General features: G+C 42.8%; 1 pseudogene; it reads left to right on the forward strand.

Moving 5' to 3' along the window:
* The window catches only part of LOC120030236, a 175,426-nt pseudogene extending 172,254 nt beyond the window's left edge, over window positions 1-3,172 (forward strand).
* Window positions 3,173-11,386: the final 8,214 nt, after the last annotated feature.

Genomic DNA, 11,386 nt, shown 5'->3' on the forward strand with positions numbered 1-11,386 from the left:
TGGTTTTCTATAAACAGCCACTTCAAATGTTAGCTAACTTTAGCCACCGCTTACCAAAAATCTATGGGAGTGATAGGGGCATGTGCACAAGTGTTTGTTGGCAATGGAGATTACTAGCATGTAATGTAATAACAATATTAATAGTGTACATCATATATGTAAACTCATCTTCCCCCCTTGAATATACTCTGGTTATAGTTTCTAAGAAAGTGTTATCAAATACGCATGGTGACATCACACACGGGAGGTCATTTCTGGACGCATCATCAAGCCTGTGTGAACGTCTCTTCTACCTGTTACTGTTATGCTTACTTGTGTTTTTTCTTTGTCTTCCCTTTTCCTCATGCTGTCAATAAGACCCCTACAGAGAGACAAGTATGGGAGTCAAACTAAACATTGCTTACCAAATGTAATTGACCTTAGCTTTACTTTCTTTTCACTCTATGCTGACAAAGGGGAATGAGAAAACAGTCATCTTATTTGGAAGTAGAAATGAACTATTCAAAATGTCAGACGCTCCTCTGAAATAATCAACCACTTCTGGAGAATGTCCATCAAATATATTCACAAAGGAGATGCCTTGAAAGAACTTGATGTCTTCTGCAAATCGATCAGCCCCAAGGAGCATCCATTTGATATAATACGATCCAGAGGAGGCTGGTGGGAGGTATAGGAGGACAGGCTCATTGTAATGGCTGGAATGGAATTAATGGAACAGAGTCAAATGTGGTTTCCATATGTCTGATGTTTTTAATACCGTTCCATTTATTCCAGTCATTACAATGAGCCTTTCCTCCTATACCTCCCACCAGCCTTTTCTGATAAGATATTATCATCCTGTATAGCTGACATTGTAATCCATAATGTAAGATTAAATTGGCCAAAGTAGCCAGCATGCTCCTGGTCCTAAGAGAATAAATTAATCTGAAATGTTGGCCAATCAAAATCCAATGCCTATCTTGGAACTTGGTCACCACCGTCATATGTTACTATTTTACATTAATACAAGTTGAACTGCACTTTGCAGAAAACAAAGGTCAAACCTACATACAGTTTTTGCAACAACAAAAAAATGAGGTGGAAGGCTTAACTCTAGACGTTCCTCTTTCAAACACATTTTAAATTGTTGACATTTCCCAAATTTGCGTTGACGTATCCCTATAAGACACCATGGACATTTTGAATATAAAACATCCATACTTTCTCTGCATGAGAGAACAGAAAGTATTTTCCTAATGTATAACTGTAAAGTTGACCTCTTATCACCATGTCCTCTATGGCCTATATTTATCATTGTGGAGTCATTAAGTTTACCATTAACTTTCTTTCTACATTAGTCTATGGACAAATCCATTTAAAGAGTACGCTTTCTTAAAGGTAGACTCAGCAGTATGACATCATCATGCTAACAGGAATAAAAAACAACACAATTCAAATCTGCCGAGACTGCTACTTTTGGCTCTTCCCTATTTACCCCAATCCCCATTGCCCACATTGCGGCAGATTTACATTTTGTTTTTGTTGATGGCTGTAGGCAGGAAATTGCCCCCGGTGTATGAATACGGCATATTGCTGAATGTACCTTTAAATAGGGGTTAATATGACTGGGGTCCAAATGTATAGACGGAGCTGTAGGTAGTGTATCTCACTCTTAAAAGGAAATGCATGGCTGTGGTTTGTTGTTGTTGAGTGTATGTGCCTAAAGCTTACATGTTGTCAATTGTCACACATGTAAATGTTCTCATGTTTGGACAAAGTTATTCCCAACTACATCACAACACAAGCCAAACAGAGAGGATCATGATAGAAATGTAGATTGCATTACAAGTACTTGAGTACTTGTGTGTCGCTTGAATAAAGGTAAGTGTATCTAGTATTGACTGACTACGTTAAAGCATTTAGACAATCTTGCAGTTTGTGAACATACCATATGTACACAACACAAAAATCAAGTGAAAGAGTGTTGACCTAAGCCTAGATATCACAATCTGTGAGCCACCCTGAAGGTTGCCCCTCACATTAAAAGAAAGGAGATAGTTTTGGCGGGCCTAATGTGTGCATGACCACGTCCAAGCGGCTGACATTTAGCTGTTCTAATGAGCGACCGCTACTTCCGTCCCTCTCATATGAGCTTCTCTCCTCTTTTCCTCTTTGTTCCCCAGAGGGAATCCTGAACAATGCCCGGGATACAAGTGTCATGGATACTCTACCACTGAATGGTAACCACGGCAACAGCTACAGCATCGCCAGTGCCGAGTACATGAGCGACTGTGTCCAGATCATCGACCGGGGCTACAACCACAAGGAGACCACGCTGGAGAAGAAGATCCTGAAAGAGCTGACCTCCAATTACATCCCTTCCTACCTGAACAACCACGAGCAAAACCGCAACCTCATGAACAAGCTGGTGAACAACGTGAGCAACGGAGGCAAGGATGTTAGTCTGGGGGGTATGGGGATGGGTGTAGGGATGGGGGGGATGGGGATGAATGTGGCGCTGGGTTTGGATGATCAGTCTTCCTTCCCTCCGCACCTCCACGATGAGGGTCTGGGCCTGGAGTTGATTCGGGAGGAGTCCAACGCCCCTCTTCTGCCCCAGAGACCACCATTTCTGCCACCCGTGGACAACCTCCACCACAACCACCTCCACAATCAGGGCCTGCCGCATCAGCCTCCGCTCCCCCACCACCACCACCCAGCCTTCTCCTCGGCCACCACCACCTCGTCCTCGTCCCGCCGGCGGATCCCGCAGGAAAACAGTGAGAGCTTCTTCCCCCTGCTCACCAACGAGAACACCCAAGACGTGGAGCCCACTTCGCCCAGCTCCCACCCCCACCACCTACACCACCCCAGGGACTCCCTCTACACCAGCATGCCCGTGCTGGCAGGCCTACCGGATACCACAGCTAACGGCACCACCACTGCCCCCCTTGTTGATAAAGATGCAGGAGAGGGCCTACCGGCAGAGGGCAAGAGCCCAGAGACCAGCCAGGACGATGTCTACTACAAGAGCATGCCCAACCTGGGCTCACGTAACCACCTGCACCAGCTGCACTCCTACTACCAGCTGGGGAGGGGCAGCAGTGACGGGTTCATCGTGCCCCCCAACAAGGAGGATCTGCCCCCTGAAGAGGCCACCCAGGAGCCCTCGCACCTGGTCACCAGCCTATAGGCCTACAGACCCAACCCCCCTGACCCATTCGCCCCAATTCCTTATTGCTGTGGTTCCTGCTTTTTTCTGCCTCCCCTTCACCCTACACGTTCCCCTGTTTTTTTTTTTTTACTCCGTGTCCCGAATTTGAAAAGCGAAACTGATGCCTGTCTCAATACTGACAGCAAACAGAATATTGAAACTGTTATGTTTTGTGGATAATACGACTCGACTCGGTTAGATGTTGGAGAAATCTATTGATGTGCATTTCACTTTTTTTGCGAGATGCCGAACCTTGTATGGATTGATGTGTTTTCTCTCAGTGGGAGGGGAGATGAACACTCGGGACAGCTGGATCTCGGGCTCTGAAATGTATTTTGACAGTCCAAAGGAACTACAAACGGACCCAAAAAACGTTCTGCTACTAGTTGATGTGTAGAGTTAAAATCGGAACAAATCAAGAATAAGACTATTTTATTATACTTCTGTATCCATACTGGCTTTTTAAGGGGGGTTCTTCCTCTGGTGATTTTGCAGCACATTTTGTGCTGAAGTGTTCCTGCAAGTTCGACGAAACAGATTTTGAACAATGAAGGAATTTAAATCACGTGCTTAACAGCATATTTTTGGTTTTCTTGTTTTTTTCCTTTTGTCGTAACAATAATAACTGTTGAAGAAGATGGAGGAAAAAAACTAATAACAGAGAATTCTGAGGTATTTCTATGTAAATGTACAGATACTAGCATTGCACATAATAGTATAATTTTTGTTCCACCCAAACCTTTGTCTCTGTAAATGTAGTTGGTTCGGAGCATTTCCTTTCTGTTGTGCTGGTCTTGAGCATTATTTAGCCTTTTCATTTATTCCAAGAAACAACAAACAAAGCAACAAAACTAAATAACACCAAAAAAAAATCACAAAACACTTATTAGCGTACATAGCGGTGTAACCACCAATGTTTTCCAAACCATCTTTATTTTACAGTTTGATTATTTCTTCACTGTGTGGATAGAAAGAGAATTCTGGTTCACCCGCCGTAGAAGGGGACGAAATCACAAGTGTCAGAAAAGTTAGCCAAGAGTTGGCCTGCAGAGAGAAAGCTATTTTCTTTCCTCATCAGTTAAGAGACAGGTGCTTCTCAAAGAGAAAGCTATTTTCTTTCCTCATCAGTTAAGAGACAGGTGCTCCTCAGAGAGAAAGAGAACAAATTGAATATCAATAAGTAACTAGGCACTACAAAACAGAACTTTGAGTGAGGAAAAACAACTGGAAATATATTTATTTGTTTGTTCAAATGACAAAATACAGTGATAAATGGAGGTAAAGAACTCAGCCGCACAGAGTAGTTTTTATTATGAGTATGATTATGGCTTTTAATTTATTCATTTTTGTATGGTTTTCCAAGTTGAATGACCTCATAACTAATATTTGTTGTAACAGTGAAACTTGTTTGCCAACAAATAAATTACTGATTAAGATTTACCACCTAGTTATCGCAAAGGTTTTGTGTTTTTTTGTGGGGTTTACATTGCTATTACTCCAAAAGGCAAAGCAAGGCCTTCCTTGTAAAGATAGTGTTGTTTGAGCTCTGTTTCGAAAATATCTCAATAGATTCAGCTATTTCATGAACACAATAAATGACAATGTGTCACTGCTGGTATAATGTACTCTGTATATGTGGGATAACAACTGAGTGCACAAAAGAGTGAACGTCAATCAATTTACCCCACGAAGAACGATGGTAAGTAATCATTCACTTTCATATGAATTTTGGCCTTTATACAATGGATGGGTCTAACCCTGGGTGCTGATTGGTTACAATATTGACGTTGATTTTTACTTACAGATCTTTCATTACGGTGTTTTATCAGATTATTGACTTTTTCAACTGAGTGGGTATGGAGACTGCTGCAGTTAGTGGCCAGAGCATAGATTTCGGTCTTACCTTGTCCGTAGACGTCTTATACGGTAAGGAAACCAATATGTCAAAATGTGGGTGAATTGTCCTTTGAACGTTTAGCATTTTCCAAGTGGTTCCACTGTTCCAATACTTTGTGGCAGGATCATGGTCAGCTATGTGATGTTGGTTGTTACCCAATATGACATGGCATGTGTCATTTCATGTTGTTCAACCGGTAGCTATGTCAAGATGCGTATCGTTGAAGTGCCATTTCATTGGACAATTATTGTTATGCCAGCGTTGTACTGAACATAAAATATTGTCTTTGTTGCATTTGACATATTTCAAACGATAGCATCAACATTTCCCCCAATCAAATGTACAGTTTCTGAAATTCAGCACCTCTCCTTAATGGCTTCGCATACAAAGCAGTAGAAAATTAGAATGTCCGGCCTCCAATCCCATATTAATGTGGTCGCAGTTGTGATTGATGGCTGAGTCATAGTGGAAAAATTACAAGGAGATGTGAGGCTCGTCTAAAGGGTGGCCGGGCCCGATGCTTCCTTCCTCTCTCATGGATATGCATGAGGCTGGATCTCCTCTTGGTTCTCTCGCCGGTAGCAGTGAAGAGCTATGGCCCTCGACGCGTGTCAGTTTGACTGGCGTTTGCAAAGCGGGCGAGTTAATAAAATGTCCTGAAAAAGTGATTCTGGCCTCCTTCCTCTTTATTAATGAGTCATTACGCTAACTCCTAAGCGGCCCCGCGGGGCCTCGCCTCCGGCGTTTCTGTGTATATGCTGACTCGACACAAAACTGCCCCGTCAGGAGTAAACACAGGTCTGGAATTGACACAACTACCCAACCGCTCTCTGTGTGTGTGTGTGTGTGTGTGGGTGTGTGTGTGCGCTTGTGCGTGCGTGCGCGCGCTACATGATAGTTTGCTCGTGTGAAGGATGGTTTCACTAACTTTTTTTGGCCAGCAGATCATTCGCTTGAAATGTGATAAAATGTAAAATTAGTCTTCATCTGTAGATTTGTGTTAGTTCTGTGAGGGGAAGGCTGTTATATATGTTTAGACTGTGGCATCTCAGTAAGGGCCTCATGTGAAAAGGCAAAACAACTTCCCTTTTATCCATGGGCGTTGCTTCACGTATTATGCTGTTTTATGAACACAATAACTTTAATACATTATCCATCCATTTGTTTTGAATGGTTTCCACGGCTATAAACACCTGCGTACAGGTATTATGGTAGTAGGCTTAGGTCTAGACTGCAGGGTTGACAAACCAAACTGGAATAGGTTTTCTCTTCAAGTCTTTATTAGTTGTAATTGATGTCGTGGGCCTACTAATGTGCTATGTATGGAACAGGTCACATGACGTTTGAAAGAAATAATCATCCATTGTCTTTTGTAGCACACACTGTACATGGAAACGTGTACAGATTCCCCTAACACAATGATCTATGCAAACAAATGTATACCAGGCATCCACCACCAAATGACATATTCAACTTAATTCTCATAAAAAGTCAATGAAATCTGAGGAAAAGGCAGTGCATCACAACTATCCTTTTGTATAAAAATGAAGCTTATTTTCCCCACATGGGTACACAGGGCATACATACACAATTATTCATTTCAACTTTCAAATCCCCCAAGAAAATCCTTTCTGACAAGACATCCCCCAGTCATTCCGTGCAACCGGAGTTCTCCTTGGTTCTGACAGGGAAGGACATTGTCGATTCCCTCAGCCCTCCTTCCTCTCCACCACCTGTCCATGCCATCCATCCTGCCGGCCATGAGAAAATAAACTCTCAACTTTAAAATTAACAAGAATTGAAATGTTCACAAAGCATTCTGGGACGAAATGAACATACAGTTGTGTGTTTTTTTCATCATTGCTTGGTCTGACAGCTCTGTCAGAAATTGAGACACATTCTTTAGGGAGTGGGAACCCTTTTTGTTATTGTGCATGCAGTTGCAATTTGTGGCTAGAAAGGAAGATGTCCTCTGTTGGTTTGAGAGAAAACATGTAGAAGTGCCTTCTACAGACAGAGTATCACCATTTGGAACTTCATTGTATGTTTTTCAATATACCATTTGATCTTTCTGGTGGGTCTTCCCAATGGGGAAAAATGGTTGAATCAACGTTGTTTTCACCTCATTTCAACAACAAAATTCAATGTGACATTGAGTCAACATTGAGTCAACGTGGACAACCGATTGGATTTGCAAAAAGTCATCAAAGTAAGGGCCTTTCCTCTTATTTTTAATACCTAACTTTTAACCGAAATCCATTGACATGGTGAATCTTTCTGTTGATTTCATGTTGAATTGACATTAGTTGAAAACTCAAACAAATGTAAGTCAAAACTAGATGTTTAAATGGTATCTGTGCCCAGTGGGTCGTTGTTAATATGGCTGTGAAGTTATTTATAGTGAATGATGAGAAACAGAATGTTTTGTATTGGAAAACCGCCTTGTGTGTGTGTGTGTGTGTGTGTGTGTGTGTGTGTGTGTGTGTGTGTGTGTGTGTGTGTGTGTGTGTGTGTGTGTGTGTGTGTGTGTGTGTGTGTGTGTGTGTGTGTGTTCAGGAACATTTGTATTGCATGTATGAATACCAGTGGAAGAGTAGGTCAGATAGGACCTCTATAAAATGGCTCATTTCATATCTGGCTCTCCTTGTAAAATCAATGGCTGAATGCCCCGCAGAATTCCAAATGAAAGGTGAATCAATGTCATCTCATGGCTTTGTGTACTGGGACGACCTGACAGTCCTTGCAAATAAAATAAACTGCCTCCCTATCCTTTTCTGTTGAGATAACATTGATTTAAGATAGAGGGGATTGTGTCAATGTTTGCTACCCTGGGGTCCATTGTGTAAAAGGCCATGACCAAAGCTGTGGTTTATCGTGGAGAGCTTTCAAAAGTTGGGCATTTTGAGGAGTGCTGCTGACTGATTCATGTTCAAATCGTATTGGTCACATACACATGGTTAGCAGATCTTATTGCGAGTGTAGTGAAATGATTGTGCTTCTAGTTCCGACAGTGCAACAATGTCTAACATGTAATCTAACAATTCCACAACAACTACAACTACCTAATACTTGCTTCCGAGTGGCGCAGTGGTCTAAGACACTGCATCTCAGTACAATAGGTGTCACTGCAGTACCCGATTTGATTCCAGGCTGCATCACATCCGGCCGTGATTGGGAGTCCCATAGGGTGGCGCACAATTGGCCCGGCATCGTCCGGGGTTGGCCGGGGTAGGCCGTAAATAAGAATTAAATAAGAATTTGTTCTTAACTGACTTGACTAGTTAATAAATAATAAAAAAAATACACACAAATCTAAGTAAAGGAATGGAAGTGGCATTATTTAAGTGACTAGTCATCTATTTATTGAAGTGGCCAATGATTTCAAGTCTGTATGTAGGCAGCAGCCTCTCTGTGTTAGTGCTGGCTGTTTAACAGTCTGATGGCCTCGAGATAGAAGCTGTTTTTCAGTTTCTCGGTCCCAGCTTTGTTGCACATACTGCACCCAAGACCATTGTCTTTGGTGGTTGTTCTCCTTGATGATCTTTTTGGCCTTCCTGTGACATCGGGTGCTGTAGGTGTCCTGGAGGACAGGTAGTTTGCCCCTGGTGATGCGTTGTGCAGACTGCACCACCCTCTGGAGAGCCTTGCGGTTGTGGGCGGTGCAGTTGCCGTACCAGGCGGTGATGCAGCTCAACAGGATGCTCTTAATTGTGCACCTGTAAAAGTTTGTGAGGGTTTTAGGTGACAAGTCAAATTTCTTCAGCCTCCCGAGGTTGAAGATGCGCTGTTGTGCTTTCTTCACCACACTGTCTGTGTTGGTGGACCATTTCAGTTTGTCTGTGATGTGTACGCCGAGGAACTTAACTTTCCACCCTCACTGCTGTCCCGACGATGTGGATAGCGGGGTTCTCCCTATGCGGTTTCCTGAAGTCCACGATCATTTCCTTTGTCTTGTTGACGTTGAGTGAGAGGTTGTTTTCCTGACACCACACTCCGAGTGCCCTCACCTACTCCCTGTAGGCTGTCTCGTCGTTGTTGATAATCAAGCCTACTACTGTTGTGTCGTCAGCAAACTTGATGATGGAGTTGGAGGCGTGCATGGCCACGCAGTCATGGGTGAACAGGGAGTACAGGAGGGGGGCTGAGCGCGCACCCTTGTGGGGCCCCAGTGTTGAGGATCAGCGAAGTGGAGATATTGTTTCCTACCTTCACCACATGGGGGCGGCCCGTCAGGATGTCCTGGACCCAATTGCACAGGGCGGGGTTGAGACCCAGGGCTTCTAGCTTAATGATGAGCCTGGAGGGTACTATGGTGTTTAATGCTGAGCTATAGTCAATGAACAGCATTCTTACATAGGTATTCCTCTTGTCCAGATGGGATAGGGTGGTGTGCAGTATTTTATGGCGATTGCATCGTCTGTTGACCTATTGAGGCGGTAAGCAAATTGATGTGGGTCTAGGGTGACAGGTAAGGTGAAGGTGATATGATTCTTGACTAGTCTCTCAAAGCACTTCATGATGACAGAAGTGAGTGCTATGTGGCGATAGTCATTTAGTTCAGTTACCTTTGTCTTCTTGGGTACAGGAACAATGGTGGCCATCTTGAAGCATGTGGGGACAGCAGACTGGGATAGGGATTGATTGAATATGTACGTAAACAGACCAGCCAGCTGGTCTGCACATGCTCTGAGGACACGGCTAGGGAGGCCGTCTGGTCCGGCAGCCTTGAGAGGGTTAACATGTTTAAATGTCTTACTCACATCGGCCACAGAGAAGGAGAGCACACAATCCTTGGTAGCGGGTCGCATCGGTGACACTGTGTTATCCTCAAAGTGGGCAAAGAAGGTGTTTAGTTTGTCTGGAAGCAAGACGTCGATGTCCGTGACGTGGCTGGTTTTCTTTTTGTAGTTTGTGATTGTCTGGAGACCCGGCCACATACGTCTTGTGTCTGAGCCATTAAATTGCTTCTCCACTTTGTCTCTATACTGACATTTTGCTTGTTTGATTGCCTTCAGGAGGGAATAACTACACTGTATTTGGCCATAATCCCAGTCACCTTTCCATGTTTAAATGTGGTGGTTCACGCTTTCAGTTTGCGCGAATGACGCCATCTAGCCACGGTTTCTGGCTAGGGTAGGTTTTAGTAGTCACAGTGGGTAAAACATCTCCTATGCACTTCCTTATAAACTCAATCACCGAATTAGCGCAAACGTCAATATTATTCTCTGATGCTACCCGGAACATGTCCCAGTCCGCGTGATAAAAACAATCTTGAAGCGTGGATTGCGATTGGTCAGACCAGCGTTGAATAGTTCTTAACAAGGGTACATCCTGTTTGAGTTTCTTTGTTGGGGTCTCTATAAGCTTCAGTATGAGGTCCTAATTCTAGCATGAACGTGCATCCTTGTAGCTGTGTGGTATCATATAGTCAAAATGTTTGCCTTTGGGTAAGTTGAGCCAATGGCCATGTGGTACTGTAAGTTGAGCCAATGGCAAATTTAAGGGTTTTCTTCCCTGGCGTAATGCAAGGAACTATCGCTGGGCTATAAGCTAACAACAGGGCCTGGACTATGTTAAAAGTGTTTTAAAAAGTACAAATTGTTTGTTAGCTGTTAAGTCTGTGTTAAAATATGACAAAAGACAAAAAAGCTATTGTGTGTTGTAAATAAAGATAGACATGGTTTTAAAAAAGGAATGGTAATATGTGACCGACTGGCTCAAATCAATTATGTAGCAAAATTTGAAATTGTGTTTCTTTTCATTGGATAAAAGTAGAGACTCAGAGCTACAAAATGGTATATCATACACTGCATTTTTTGATTCTGATTGGAGTTGATAAACTTGTAACCTCACTTTTGAGAAAATGGCCTTTTGAATGTTTTGGTACCTAATGAAGAGCTCTTATTTGTCTGCACCCATTCAGCATCGTCCACACCCTCTTAAGCTTTACAATTTTATTCGTATTTACAGATGGCATAGATGTTTGTTCCAGAAGGCATTTTGATTTAAAAAAAGTTTACGTTCAAATGCAGTGTAGTACTTTAAAGTACTACTTCAGTAGTTTCTTGGGGTATCTGTACTTTACTTTACTATTTATCTTTTTGAAAACTTTTACTTCACTACATTCCTAAAGAAAATGATGTACTTTTTACTCCATACATTTTTCCTGACACCCAAAAGTACTCATTACATTTTGAATGCTTAGCAGGACAGGAAAATGGTCCAATTCACGCACTTATCAAGAGAACATCCCTGGTCATCTCTACTGCCTCTGATCTGGCGGACTCACTAAACAC

This window comes from Salvelinus namaycush, chromosome 36 (genome assembly GCF_016432855.1).
Source record: "Salvelinus namaycush isolate Seneca chromosome 36, SaNama_1.0, whole genome shotgun sequence".
NCBI lineage: Eukaryota > Metazoa > Chordata > Actinopteri > Salmoniformes > Salmonidae > Salvelinus > Salvelinus namaycush.